The sequence below is a fragment of the Conger conger genome, chromosome 12, assembly GCF_963514075.1.
Source record: "Conger conger chromosome 12, fConCon1.1, whole genome shotgun sequence".
In the NCBI taxonomy this organism is placed as follows: Eukaryota; Metazoa; Chordata; class Actinopteri; order Anguilliformes; family Congridae; genus Conger; species Conger conger.
The window spans coordinates 28,436,900-28,448,937 of record NC_083771.1 but is presented as its reverse complement, the minus strand read 5'-3'; the positions used below and the strand labels follow the sequence as shown (position 1 = coordinate 28,448,937).

At 42.5% G+C, this 12,038-nt stretch overlaps 1 protein-coding gene across 3 annotated transcripts in view; it reads right to left on the bottom strand.

Annotated features, from left to right (window-relative positions):
• LOC133142025 (ras-specific guanine nucleotide-releasing factor RalGPS1-like) overlaps positions 1 to 7,261 on the bottom strand; it is a 131,234-nt gene extending 123,973 nt beyond the window's left edge. Inside the window, exons 1-2 of one of the 3 annotated variants that reach the window (XM_061262945.1) lie at positions 7,132 to 7,203; positions 6,807 to 6,874 (exon numbers count right to left, since the gene is read on the bottom strand). The gene's annotated coding sequence lies outside the window, so the exon portion shown is untranslated. Of the gene's footprint in view, positions 1 to 2,926; positions 3,008 to 6,806; positions 6,875 to 7,131 lie in introns of those variants that run through there. The other 2 variants (XM_061262946.1, XM_061262947.1) reach the window with 2 other exon arrangements.
• Positions 7,262 to 12,038: the final 4,777 nt, after the last annotated feature.

Below are 12,038 nucleotides of genomic sequence, written 5' to 3'. Positions count from 1 at the left end.
AGAAACACAGATTGTCAGGGTCATAACCTTACAGTACTATGAGCCTGACCAGGTTGTTCATAACCTTACAGGACTACCAGCCTGACCAGGTTGCTCATAACCTTACAGTGCTATGAGCCTGACCAGGTTGCTCACAACCTTACAGTACTATGAGCCTGACCAGGTTGTTTATAACCTTATAGTACTACGAGCCTGACCAGGTTGTTCATAACCTAACAGAACTACGAGCTTGAGCAGATTGTTTATAACCTAACAGTACAATGAGCTTGTCTAGGTTGTGCATAGCCTTACAGTACTGAGCCTGAGGCTGCCATGAGATATGCTGAATCCAACTTCTGTACACTTGCTTTTGCATTCCCACCCAAAGGTCTAAAGGTCAGCCAATTAGTTGTCGTCAGGTCAGTTCATAAGTATTTGACCTAGTAAGAAAAGTGTTTGGTTGAAAGTTGAGAGGTCACTGTGAAAGAGGAATTTCACAAAGTTGACCAATCAGTCCACCAGTTGGGGAAAAATAGGATTATTTAAAAAGGACAATAAACACAAATCCAATTTTCAACAACATCATTGTTCAGTGTCCGCTCACACTAATGTTCTGAGAATTAAGTATTATACATGAACTGCCTGTGAACCTTAATTGTTGTCTTTCTGTGATTTACTTTTTTTGTGTATCATTATCTTTAGGTTGGCTAGGTAAGCAGTGTTTGGCTAGTTAAGGGGTTTGCTCATACTTTTGCGTTGTTTGTTTGTTTGTTTGTTTGTATAAAAAAAATAAAAAAATAAAAAAAATTTAAATTTAAAAATATAAAAAAACATTTCAAATAGGCCTTGGTCCTTATCTTTGTTGTGCAGGTAGCAGTTGAAATTGTACTTCCCTCTAGGATCTTTCAGCGCACTTATCGCTGGTTATGGGTATGCACTATGTTGTACGTCGCTCTGGATAAGAGCGTCTGCCAAATGCCATTAAGGAAATGTAATGTAATGAACCTGCATTTAGGTTAGGTCCAGTGACTTTTTTTGGGGTGTCTCTCAAAATAATCACCCTCCAGTTTGAATTGACCAAGGTAAAAGACTTGTTTTGTAAAAGCCTGAATTTTGTGGTTTGTAGCTTTCAATGTTTTTCAGAAACCACAAGGCTTTTGTCATGCCTCACAAGTTTTAAACAAAAATGCATGCATCAAGATATAGCTCAGCATTAAATACCTGTCTGTGACACCAGAGACTTACCTGTCATGCACTCATCTCATTACATAACAGTATCACCTGTCACACAAGAAGTGCAATGATCTGTGCGACAACCTCACCCTCAGTCTGAGGATTCACAATGTGTTCTTTCAAAGAGTGTCACTGCTCCAGGTATGCTCAGAAGCAGCAATGCCTCTCTGGAGTTTAGTGGGCGAAAGCGGGTTCCGGTTTCGAGCATGCGCTTGCTAACACACAAGCGAATGCACACAGACACACTGTGTACAACCTTTCAGCCCCATCACTCAACATTAGCTGCAGGTCGCATACAATGTGTGTGTGTGTGTGTGTGCGCGCATGTGCCTGTCTGTGTTGCCTAAGGCTGTGTTGCCTCTCCTCTCAGGGAAGGCCTGCATGGTTGTGGGCTGAGTTTGGAAGGCCAGCTTGCTCCCCTCCCGACCCCTATAATGTCAACCTGACAGAACAGGTATTGCCAAAACATGGCATATCCCTTATCCTCCTCCAGAGAGTGGAGTTCCTGCCCCCACTACTTTTAAAGGTGGTGAGAAATGGTCCGATATCAATGCTAAAATAATGAGGGACATCGTGTTAAAGAAGCTGCCACTGCAAAAAAAGAAAAAATAAGTCTCTCACCCTGTATTTTATATTACTCTTTTGCTACATAAGACAAAAATATTGCAAATGGGGTGAGATGGTTTTACTCATTCGAATATTTGCCAATAGGGTAAGATACTTTTTGCTTGACAAGTGAAAATAACTTCAAACAACATCATATTTTCTATTTGAGAGGAAAATAAACTACATTTTATGTCTCTTTAAAACACTTTGTTTGCAGTGTGACACATGGCTGGTTCAGAAAGCGAAGGGAGGGAGATTCAGGACCGGAGTTCCAGGTAAACCTCACCTGGGCTGTGCCAGGGGGTGGTGGGGGTGAGGGAGTGTTCACTTTCACCTGCACACGTGGTGACGAAACATCAGCCTGACTCGTGTATGTGTGTGTGTGTGTGTGTGTGTGTGTGTGTGTGTGTGTGCATGCATCACACAGAGCATGACAGGAGTACTACTGAAGTGCACCAAAACATTGATATTTTCATTAATATTAAACCCTGAAAATGTTAACAGAACGTTTTGCCACTCAAATGCTCCTAGGAAGACAGTGTCAAGGGCTGCTCAGAAACCACCCCTGCACCACCGCTTGCAGGCCTTACAGGCATGTTTAAAATAAAGCATTGATCTTGCTGAATATTCTCAGGGATCTGCAGGAGGGTTTTTACATATTTCAATTGAATTAATATTTATTTGTGCAGCACTTTATACAGAAGTCACAGAGATGCTTTAAAAAACAGGCCTGAACCCCAAAATGGCCAGCACATGAGGTTAACTCCCCGTTCGGGAGAGAAAACCTCATGGTCTGCAGGGCACTGGCTAAGCCTGAGGCGACCTTCTTCCATTGCTCCAAGGTCCAGTTCTGACGTTCACACTTTGAGATGGTGGACAGGCGCTAGCATGGGCACTCTGACTGGTCTGCAGCCATGCAGCCCCATTCACAGCTGGCCGCACTGCACTGCACTGCACTGCACTGCACCTCCCGTAACCATCATTCAAATTTTCTGAGAATTGTGCCACAGAAGCCTGTCTGTCGGTTCAGACCAGACGGGATAGCCTTGGGCGCCTTTTGCCCGTTCGTAGTTTGACCCACCTCGGACCGCTGTCGGTAGGTACTCACCACTGCTGACTGGGAGCACCCCCCACAAGCCTTGCCGTTTCGGAGATGCTCCGACCCAGTCCTATGGCCATAACAATTTGGCCTTTGTCACAGTCGCTCAGGTCTAACGCCATTTCTCCCGCATCCAACACATCGAGTATCAGAACCAACGGTTTGCATACTGTCTAATATATCCGTTACCGTCTAATATAGACGTTGACATGCGTTGTTGTTACGAGATAATCGATGTTATTCGCGTCATCTGTGAGTGGTCGTAATGTTTTGGCTCATCAATGTATAAGTCAATAGAAATGCAGACCATGGGGGCCGAGGACCTCTGACAGCACGAGAGTTTGGAGACGCTGTCCCAGCAGGATGGACCTCTGACAGCACGAGAGTTTGGAGACGCTGTCCCAGCAGGACGGACCTCTGACAGCACGAGAGTTTGGAGACGCTGTCCCAGCAGGACGGACCTCTGACAGCACGAGAGTTTGGAGACGCTGTCCCAGCAGGACGGACCTCTGCCCGATTCGGGCGGAGCGCTAGTTCACAGCACGAGGTATACACTTGGCCCACCGCCTCTCCCCAATTAGGAGCTGGGCAAGCGCCCCGGTGGCGGGGGAGGGACTGGGAGACCGTGCGGAATTCCTCTCACGTTACTCAGTGGTTTCGACGCGATCGGCGGCATGCTTCGCATAATTCTGCCGAGTCCCGTCGGCACTGCAGCGGCCTGGAATGACAGCGCGTCTCGAACACGCTGTGCTGAGCGACACCTCCATCGCAAGCTTTCTTGCGAAGGACATGCCTAGAAATAGCCCTTAAAAAAGGGACAGCAGACAGACGAAGGCGCATCTCTAACTCCCCTCTACAAACCGCCCGTCATTCTCGTAGAGAAATTATGGCTTTCACCTCCACGTTCAGAACAAATCATGCTTTTAGTTTTCATCTTTCCTCCAGAAGCAGAAGACAGATTGAAGATTGAATAAATGATTTCTCAACAAACAAAGCACACCTCACTCAACAGCTATCTTGTTCCATGGTTGAATGGTCGAAAGGAAAACCTACAGGATGAAAGATCTCCAGGAACAGCAGTGGGCAGCCCTGATATAGATTATATTACACCCATAATATAATACACATTTCCAATGACATGTATAGTGCTGAATTGTGAGAAACAGGCTATAAATAAACTTTTTTCCTTCATACAGATGACAGAGTTGCATACATATTATCTTAAGAATGCAGCTTCTCGATGGCAGAAAATAAACAAAAAAAGGCTTCCAGTATGAACCAAAATTGATCCATGCAACTATAATACATATAAAGGACCAATAAAAATGAAAATCTGAGTACAGCCAAGATGAAAGTGAGACTGATCTGTCACAGGAAAAACACACAGAGGGCAGCAAAACAGCACATTTCCATCACACCTTGCTTTAAATTGGTAAACTGACGTTTGAGATTTGACAGCTGGGGTTGAACTAAATTTTCAAAAATCAGTATCTCACCCATTAGAAAACCCACTCTCAATGCCATTTCACAGGTCTACTGCAATGGCAACGAGTGCACCAACTACTGATTTTAGTATTGCAGAGTACAGCCATTTGTGTGTTATGGATACCCTTAAATTAGCATAAAACATTAAGACTTTTTCGTGCAAAAAACAACAACAAACAACCGATCCCAACACACAACCACTCATTCTGTGGGAAATTCAGAAATATACTATACTATTTCATGACTGTGCATTTTATTACATTTGAATTATACCTAAAAACTAGATTTAACACTGCAAGACACAATGCTAACATGGATGAGGCTAATCTGAAGCAGACCATTATGTTCAGCAACGTTAGCGGGTTATAGCACACTGCCAGGCAGCAGTCACTGACTGTCCACAGTGGCACATAGGCACTCACTTGTGAACACGTGTCGGATACAGTAAAGAGCAGCCAAAAAGAGATCAGCTAGGTCTGCGTACATAAACAGCTAACTTACAGCTAAATCACCAGCTATGTTAGTTTACTACACTCTTCATAAACACCAACAAAGTGAGTTCACAAGGCTAGCTACACTGAAAAATGGCAGTGACAGTGTGAGCTAATGCCAAGTAGTTAACAAGCTAGCCTATAGTTAGGCCTTTAAAAGTTTGCGATCTACCTCACTAGCTCGGTGACTGGCTTATATGGGATATCTCTCATTAGATGACATGAGAGAACATGTAATATCGCTAGAAAGATAATATACAAATACCATGTTGATGGCACACAACTGGTGTCCCCTTAATATTTGTCTGAAGAAATGCATTTCAGACACTAATGCTAACTTTTAAATTATGCTTTGTTATTCATACTAGCTATACAAATGTATCCTTTGATTAAGAACTCACTTCAACCAAGAAAAAAAAAAAAAACACTTTTTGCCAGATGGCATCTGCATATAAGAAATGGGGACAGTTAGCTAGGGGGCCAAGTTCTAAGCCAAGGGTTTTATTTTTACTGCATATTTATAATGACCTGTTAAGTATTAATTGAACCTCCCGGGGCAAAAACTAAGGAAATTAATCACAAAAAAATATGTTTTCAGTGAAATGTTTTCATTACCAGAGAGCCTAAAAAACAGGAAATTAAACTGACCAGCTCTTTGATTGATTGCTCTCCATAAAGGTATCAGCACAGGTCTTTGACAACATGCTACACCCCTTTAGTTTATATTCAGTTTATGGGGAACAAGAGTCTCATTTATACCCAATTATTTGCATATCATTAACATGGCAGCATATTATTATTTTTACCAATTCAACAGATACAAAATTAATCGTATACATTACGTACAACATTTTATCATTTATTCCCACGGCGAGGACCAAAGTGATTTGTGGGTGGTACGATCATTGAGTGAGTGTGAATGCACAGTTGTTAGCCAATTTTGTTTAATTGGTCAATTACTTTTGGATAAATATGAATAATTACGTATAGGCCCACATAAGTACATACTGTTGACTATATATCTGCTTCTACACTTTTATCCAGAATGACATACAGTAGGCCTATATGAATGAGACCATAGCAATATACACTCTTTACTCTACAATATACATTTTAATGCAGGATCAATCAATTAATCACACTAGTTTAATTGTACGCCTGAGATCTGAGCCGATACCTTGATGGAGAGCAGGCTGATGTTAGCGTTAGGGCTGTTCAGCGATTTCATTTCCTGTCTTTTGAGGCTTTCAGCAAATGCAAATATTTCACTTAAAATGTTGCTTTTTTGTGGTTAATTGTACGATTAATCAGCTCACTGAAAATAGAATACAGCATGGAAATACAGTAACATAAGGCACTGGCAGTCCAAAAACATATGGTTTTACAAAGCCTAATTGTTTAGATCTAGCAGCAATGACTAGATCTTATAACAAAAATTATAGCCTAGATCAAAATAACAATAAATTAAAACGCTTTTTTTTAAAATGAGAAACATAGGTGCTTTCAATAAATACTGCTCCGGAAATCGTGTCAGATTTAAATGTACATGCAAGCAGATTTATAGACCATTATTGCACAGAATTTTAAAGACGCTACATGCGACGAACTTGCAATATAGCCTACATCAGCTAGAGCTAAGCAAAACTAAGTTTCAGGGATTTATCTTAAATCTTAAACATCTTAAACAAACGACTAAAACAAGATGACCATGCCTAAATCCTAGCGACTGTCATACAAATGCAAATGAGCTTAATCCAGCCCGTAGCCTACTAGCCTACTTGTGTCATGCTCAACCACACCAGTAAGGTGACGCAGGCCAATAGCTCGATGTTTGTAGTGTCCTAGTGCGCACAAGACATAAATAGCCATCACACGAATGCGTATGCTGTTGTACGCAAAGGCAACAGTATTACCTTCCCAATAGCGTGGGTCAGTCCCTCCAGAAACCGGTCAGGACGAACCTCTGCCCGCCCCGTAAAATCTGGATTCAGTGACCGCCGGTGGAAGAAAGACACCCGCACGAATCAAGTTGTATACTGTAATTTACCTGCGTGTAGCATAAGTTATTGCCATTCAAATCACAAGTAGGCTATTCCTTATGAAATCAGGGAGCCTCCCGATATAAAATCGCTCCGAATCGGGGACATGTCATAGCCTACGCTCCATCCACACTGCGCATTTATTCATGTGTCACGCATATCTAAAAAAAAAAAAAATCTATAAGCAAGGGGTAGATACCTTAAATCCTAAAGAGGGGAGTACCGCCAAATCCCAGACGGTCTTCCCACACAGCCCCTCCCAAGAGAAGGCACAACCAAACCGCTGAGTTAAATATACGGGTCTAACGTAGTGTCAATCAGCGCGCAGGTGCTCGCTTCTCGCGTCACACCAGAGTGACGTTTATGCTAATATTTACCAGCGAAACGTGTTGCGCCCACACGCACATGCTTGTGTGTACGTTTTCACAGCAGAACAATAAATCGAAACCATTGTTTAGACATTTTAAAAACACAATGGATGTGGCTACCGAGGCGCCGTGGATTATCCTACAGATTACAGTGTAGCCATGATCTCACCATTCACGGCAACTTAATCTGAGTTTATAGAAACTGCATTGCTACGCGGTTTCCGAGCGGTTTCGTCCTGTGCCACTGTTTTATCCATTCACTTTGCTTGGCAATAGATTATTTTGGGGGCGATTGCAAGCAAACACGAGCCACCCCAAACGTACCGAGAAAAAAAAAAATCTTTAAACAGGAACATTCCGAATTTGAAGCCGATGCACCTAAAAAAATAAGACGGTAGGCTATTTCTTTAATTTAGGCTAATACTAATTGTCAGGCTGTATTAAGCGTCACTTGCCCATCTAAAATGAAAACTCATGAAGTTCCTGACTGAATATCAGCAGCAACAAACAGGAAGTATGTTTTTCGTATAAATGCAATCAACCAGTATAATTACAGAAATCTGTCCGGAAAATATGTGAAACGGTAACAATACGTAATATCGAAGGAGGACTGCGCCCCACGAATAAAGATTACGTCTGGTCGAAGGGTGCATTAAAGGATTAAAACTGCCTTCAAACTCAGAAAGGTGACCGCTCCATATGTCCACTTCACCCGGCGCAGCAGCAGCTGCTGATGTAACAATGAACCACCAGCTCATTTTTCTTGGGGAGAGGGGGTCATGACCTTGGCAATGCACAAATTGCAGGTTCAATTTAAGGTATCAACTTTGGAACATAAAACAGGGGCGACCGGAAGCATATTCAGAACACTAGTTGGTTCAATAGGTTAAGCGAAAGCAGCCATTTCGGCAAACCAATAGGCTATGTTTAATGTGGTAGCGCGTAGGTAAAAAATCTTTAGATGCTCGGCTTTTAACTTGCATCCTGCTGCCCTCTGCTGTAAGAACATTCGCAATACAGCGCAACTGCACTCACAGCTTTTACTGTACATTATCGTCCCATCATCGGCTTCCTCTTCACATCAATGCAATTCAAATAAATACATTCTTAAAGGTACAATAGGTAATTTCGGACTTCTAACGGTCAAGAGAAGAATAGCAGCAAACACCTTCCACTGTTTATCCCTCCCCTTTCTCTGTAAACGCGCTTATGTTGGCTATGGCAATTAGAACCAATTTTCAACCAACAAGCTTGAGTTATTGTACGGTTATACAATGTTTTGGTACAGTGTGTCGGGCCGTCAACTGTATATTTTGAAACCCGAATTTTAGGACTATGGACTACAGAACTGTACAAACTGAAGACGCACCTCTTCAAGCAGCACCTCTCCCCATCCCTCCCTACCTCCCTGTGATCCTTAATTGTCTTTGTGATTTACGTAGGGTTTCGGTATTTTAGTTGGCTAGGTAAGCAGTATTTGGATAGTTAAGTTTGGTCACTTTTGCTTTGTTGTTTATTTGTTTAAAAAATAAAATAAATAAATAAAAATAGGCCCTGGGCCTTATCTTTGTTGTACGGGTAGCAATTGAAATTGTACTTCCCTCTGGGGTCTTTCAGCGCACTTAGCTCTGGTTATGGGTATGCACTTTGTTGTACGTCGCTCTGGATAAGAGCGTCTGCCAAATGCCAATAATGTAATGTAATGTAGGACTATAAACACATGCAGAAGGTGAGTCAACATGTCAGTGAGCCTTTTTCAATGAAGGGATTTACAAAGGTCTTGTAACAATGTTTTAACACAAAAATCTTACCTATTGTACATTTGAAGAATTTAATTCCAATTAAATATCCGGACACAAACACCGCTTGTTGAGCATTTTTATTTTACAAATGCAAATTTCTCCATTGTTATTTTGTCATAAAAAAGCAAGCTTTAGAACAAATTCTTTAGAACAAAAAAGCAGCACAGAATGTTTTCACAAAATAAAAAAAATAAAAAGATGAATGGTTATGCACAAAATATATCATTTGAATATATATTTTTTAATTTCATGCTATAAAACACAAATAGCAAGTTATTGATACAGCAACAGCTCTAGCTAGCTTAATTTGTTTCATAGATGTATATAAAACAAAATAGAAAAAAAAATAATAGTAGTTCTGAGGTTTGTTGTTGAATTGTGAGGTTACCGGTATAGTGTGGTTAGAGAGAGATGGGCACACCTTTCCTAACGGTCGATTCTCTGCTCGTCAGCAACGGCAAGTGTGCTCACGTCTGGCCAAGGAAAATGTGACAATTGGTCAAAAGTTAACTACGAATTTAGTTTAGTGAATGGCGTTCAGGATGCTGAAAATGTTTGAACATTACGGACCAAAGGGACATCTCATTTCAGTTAGCAATAACCAAACTTATGGGGTTGGTATTTTCTTCTAGACAACTGTTTATTTGTGTAAAGCACATAAAACTTTAAGAATTACTATAAGCGTGGGGAAGACCAGACCTGGACACAGCAGCAGAAGGAAATGTGTTGTCCCCATCAGAGACTAAGTGCACACATTTTTTCGGGACGTTACACGGCCAAAGCAGAGTGCCCGCCGCTCCCGCGCAGACCCTGAGCCTGGTGGTTTAACGCCCTGTCACCAGGCCAGCGAGCCAGAGAAACGCAGCCGCTAACGTAGGCTGGCGGCGCTGTGACCGCCATTGGTCATTACATTACATCGCATTACGCCGGAGACAGAATGATTTCACACAATAGCCCTTTTAAACATTCATCACTTGGTCTACTCTTTAAAGCTGCTATAATTGCATGATCTCTAGCCCTTTGTTCATTTTAAATGTCATTGTCTCTCGCTTTAGATGTCGCATGACGGTTAAGCATTAGCTTTTGGAGTAAATTAAACCGGGGGCCGGTCAGTCCCCTTTTCTGCCTTTAAGAACTTGTTCTGAAACAGGTGTGCCCCTCCCCCTCGCCCACAGTTTACATTTGACACAAGAGGTGGAGGTGCAGATTAACCCACTGACCACTGAGCACTACATTGGACAACAGCAGCCTCTGCTGGACAGTCTGTAGAGCCGCACGTCCCAAGCACGTGGTTAAAAACTGCACCTTTGTTTGCATTGTTGCTCGACCTGTCCAGACATTCACAAAAACATATAAAAATATAAAGCAATATATTAATCCCCACCCCCATAAAAAAAAAACTTCAAATAGCTCCCTGACAACTTTAAAAACATTTCCATTTTGTTAAATATGCAACAACCAGTTTCATGACTCTCGTCTGTTAGTAAGGACCAGATTAAAGAAAAAAGTTATTGCTTCTGTGCCACATGCGGTTTTTAAACATTTCACCGAGGGTGCACTGGAAGACTGCACCAGTCGTAGTTGTTGAAGGTTTGCACCAGTGTCTGTACACTACCTCAAGCCTGATGGTGAAAACAGGGTTGGGCTGTCACAGAGAAAACAGTCTAACCACAATCCCAGGAGAATGCTTTCAGGTGTTTAAGCAGCTGACCCACCCTGACACACTAATCATACTGTGGAGTTCTGAACAACGCAGCTCAAATCAACAGTGTGTGGAGGACAGTGGACTGGCATACACGATAGTGTAAATGTATATACTGTATATAGCTAATAATAAAGCATGATCGTTAAGTGTTTGAACCCCCTCCTGCTTTCATATGCTATGTGGAGTCCATGATTATAATCTTACCCCCCCCCCCCCCGCCCCCCTGCCCCCCTTAATAAGAACAAACAAATAAACAAAACAACAAAAAGGCATTTCATAGCTTAATCCCTTTCAGGGCAAGTCGGCCATGGTCAAAGAACCCCCCTTTTGAAGGTGTGAACCCATGCAGAGTCAGGCTTTGAACTGACGATGGGTTTTGGCTGACGGCAGAACCAAAGCGGATAATGTAACAGCAATAATAACAGTAATAGTATTCAGTAATAATCTCCGGCTCAAAGTCGGTTCAATCTCAAGCGTTTGAAACCCGATCAGAGGTAAATCTCAGTTCTGCCTGGGTTTAATCCCTGCAGTCCCGGTGCCTCAGGAACGGGACTCGATCGAAACCCCTCGCTGTGCACCCGGCCGCACACGAGCGGTGTTGTAGGGCTGGCGCATTCAGGCGCCGTAGCAGTCGTTTCCATTACTCAGACACACAGCTGCTGACAGACACGCAGGTGGGCTAACAGGCCAGGGAGTTCATACTGCGATAAGCAGTGGCTATGGGTGCGGCTCAACGTGGCAGGGCAAACCCCGGATCAGTCGATTCTAAAGCCATAAACGCAAACTCAGATTAAAAAAAAATAATATTCACATTATCTGTGTCACATGTAACGGCCAGACTGAACATGCCCTCCGAGTGAAGATATGCAACAGAAGCCTATGGGGGAGTGGGTGTGCAGGTTTTCTGTAACGTTCAGCACATGGAATTAATCGACTGCGTTAACTGCATTAATGCAGGCCTCGATTTCTACACCGCGTAACACCGCCAGCATTTTCATTCAAACGCGTTCCGGGGAGAGCATTCAGAGCGATGTCCCCTGGAGCGCTACTGTCACACTGTGGTGCAGTAAGTGGTGTGCATGAATATTCATAAGTAGGCACAGAACAGTATGTGGAAAAGCAAGATAAACGCGACGCACCTTTAAAAAGAAAACCATAGAAACATTTTCTACAGCACTACGCAAAATCAGTAAGACGGGTCAAAATGAACTTTAAGGTTTGTTTTGGTTGT